Source organism: Arachis ipaensis, chromosome B10 (genome assembly GCF_059453495.1).
Source record: "Arachis ipaensis isolate K30076 ecotype BB chromosome B10, ASM5945349v1, whole genome shotgun sequence".
NCBI lineage: Eukaryota > Viridiplantae > Streptophyta > Magnoliopsida > Fabales > Fabaceae > Arachis > Arachis ipaensis.
In genome coordinates, this window is record NC_142435.1 from 33,602,141 (window position 1) to 33,604,683 (window position 2,543).

At 38.0% G+C, this 2,543-nt stretch overlaps 1 non-coding gene across 1 annotated transcript; it reads right to left on the reverse strand.

The window, feature by feature from the left end:
- Positions 1–1,205: 1,205 nt before the first annotated feature.
- LOC148579634 (small nucleolar RNA R71) lies at positions 1,206–1,313 on the reverse strand. Its single transcript, XR_015899124.1, has one exon. It is a non-coding gene; the product is annotated as a small nucleolar RNA R71 (small nucleolar RNA).
- Positions 1,314–2,543: the final 1,230 nt, after the last annotated feature.

The following is a 2,543-nucleotide window of genomic DNA, read 5'->3' on the forward strand; positions in this document are numbered from 1 at the left end:
TTTTTCAAATTTTCATAATTTTTCAAAATCAAATCTTTTTCAGATCATATCTTTTCAATCATATCTTTTCAAAATCAAATCCTTTCCATTTTTTTAGTATTTTCGAAAATCCTTGCTATAATTAATGATTTAATTCAAAATTTTCAAGTTGTTACTTGCCTATTAAGAAAGGATCAAATTTTAAATTCTAGAATCATGTCTTTTAATTTCTTGTTAGTCAAGTAATCAACTTTAATTTTAAAAATTTCTTTTAAATTGATTTTCAATCATATCTTCTCAATCATATCTTCTCAATCACATCTTTTTCAAAATAATTTTCAATCATATCTTTTTTATTTCTGATTTCAAAATCTTTTTCAAAATCACTTAATTACTTTCTCAATTTTAATTTTCGAAAATCATCAATCAATTTTTTTTTCAAAATTTCTTTTAATTATTTCAAAATCTTTCAAAATTTAATTTCGAAAATTCTTTTCCCCCCTCTCACCTTCTTCTATTTAAGGGACTAGCACTCTTTCTCAATGTGCAATTCGGACTCCCTCTCTCTATAAGTTCGAATTCTCTCCTTTCTACCTCCTCCTTCTATTCTTCTTTTCCTCTGACACCTCAAGAAATCTCTATACTGTGACATAGAGGATTCCATACTTTCTTCTCTCTTTCATATGAGCAGGAGCAAAGAGAAAGGCATTCTTGTTGAAGCTGATCCTGAACCTGAAAGGACCTTGAAGAGAAAGCTAAGAGAAGCTAAAGCACAACTCTCTGTAGAGGACCTAACAGAAATTTTCAAACAAGAAGAAGACATGGCAGCCGAAAATAACAACAATGCCAACAATGCAAGGAAGGTGCTTGGTGACTTTACTGCACCTACTCCCGACTTCTATGGGAGAAGCATCTCTATCCCTACCATTGGAGCAAACAACTTTGAGCTGAAACCTCAATTAGTTTCTCTAATGCAACAGAATTGCAAGTTTCATGGACTTTCATTGGAAGATCCTCATCAGTTCTTAGCTGAATTCTTGCAAATCTGTGACACTGTCAAGACTAATGGGGTTGACCCTGAGGTCTACAGACTTATGCTCTTCCCTTTTGCTGTGAGAGACAAAGCTAGGATATGGTTGGATTCACAACCTCAGGAAAGCCTGAACTCTTGGAAAAAGCTGGTCAGTGCTTTTCTGGCCAAATTCTTTCCACCTCAAAAATTGAGTAAGCTAAGAGTGGAGGTCCAGACCTTCAGACAAAAGGAAGGTGAATCCCTCTATGAAGCTTGGAAAAGATACAAGCAATTGATCAGAAGGTGTCCTTATGACATGCTTTCTAAATGGAGCATCATATGTATCTTCTATGATGGTCTGTCTGAACTGTCCAAGATGTCATTGGACAGCTCTGCTAGAGGATCTCTTCATCTGAAGAAGACGTCTGCAGAAGCTTAGGAACTCATTGAGACGGTTGTAAATAACCAATTCATGTACACTTCTGAAAGGAACCCTGTGAATAATGGGACAAATTAGAAGAAAGGAGTTCTTGAGATTGATACTCTGAATGCCATAATGGCTCAGAATAAAATATTGACTCAGCAAGTCAATATGATTTCTCAGACTCTGTCTAGCATCAAGCAGCAACAGGCAGTACCAAAGAAACTTCATCTGAAGGAGAAGCTTATGATCCTGAGAACCCAGCAATGGAAGAGGTGAATTACATGGGAGAACCCTATGGAAACACCTATAATCCTTCATGGAGAAATCATCAAAATATCTCATGGAAGGACCAACAAAGGCCTCAACAAGGCTTCAACAACAGTAATGGTGGAAGAAATAGGTTTAGTAATAGCAAGCCTTTTCCATCATCTTCTCAGCAATAGACAGAGAATTCTAAGCAGAGCCACTCTGACTTAGCAACTGTAGTCTCTGATCTATCTAAGACCACTCAAAGTTTCATGACTGAAACAAGGTCCTCTATTAGAAATTTGGAGGCACAAGTGGGTCAGCTGAGTAAGAACATTACTGAACTCCCTCCTAGTACTCTCCCAAGCAATACAAAAGAAAACCCAAAGAGAGAATGCAAGGCCATAAACACGTCCCACATGGCCGAATGCATAGAGGAGGGAAAGGCAGTAATTTCCACTGAGGAAGACCTCAATGGACGTCCACTGGCCTCCAAGGAGTTCCCTAATGAGGAACCATGGGAATCTGAGGCTCATACAGAGACCATAGAGGTTCCATTAAATTTACTTCTGCTATTCATGAACTCTGATGAGTATTCTTCCTTTGAAGAGGATGAAGATGTTACTGAAGAGCAAGTTGCTAAGTACCTTGGAGCAATCATGAAGCTAAATGCCAAGTTATTTGGTAATGAGACTTGGGAGATTGAACCCCCCTTGCTCACCAAAGAACTGGATGACTTGACTAGGCAGAGATTACCTCAGAAGAGACAGGATCCTGGAAAGTTCTCAATACCTTGTACCATAGGCACCATGACCTTTGAGAAGGCTCTGTGTGACCTGGAGTCAAGTATAAACCTCATGCCACTCTATGTGATGGAGAAGC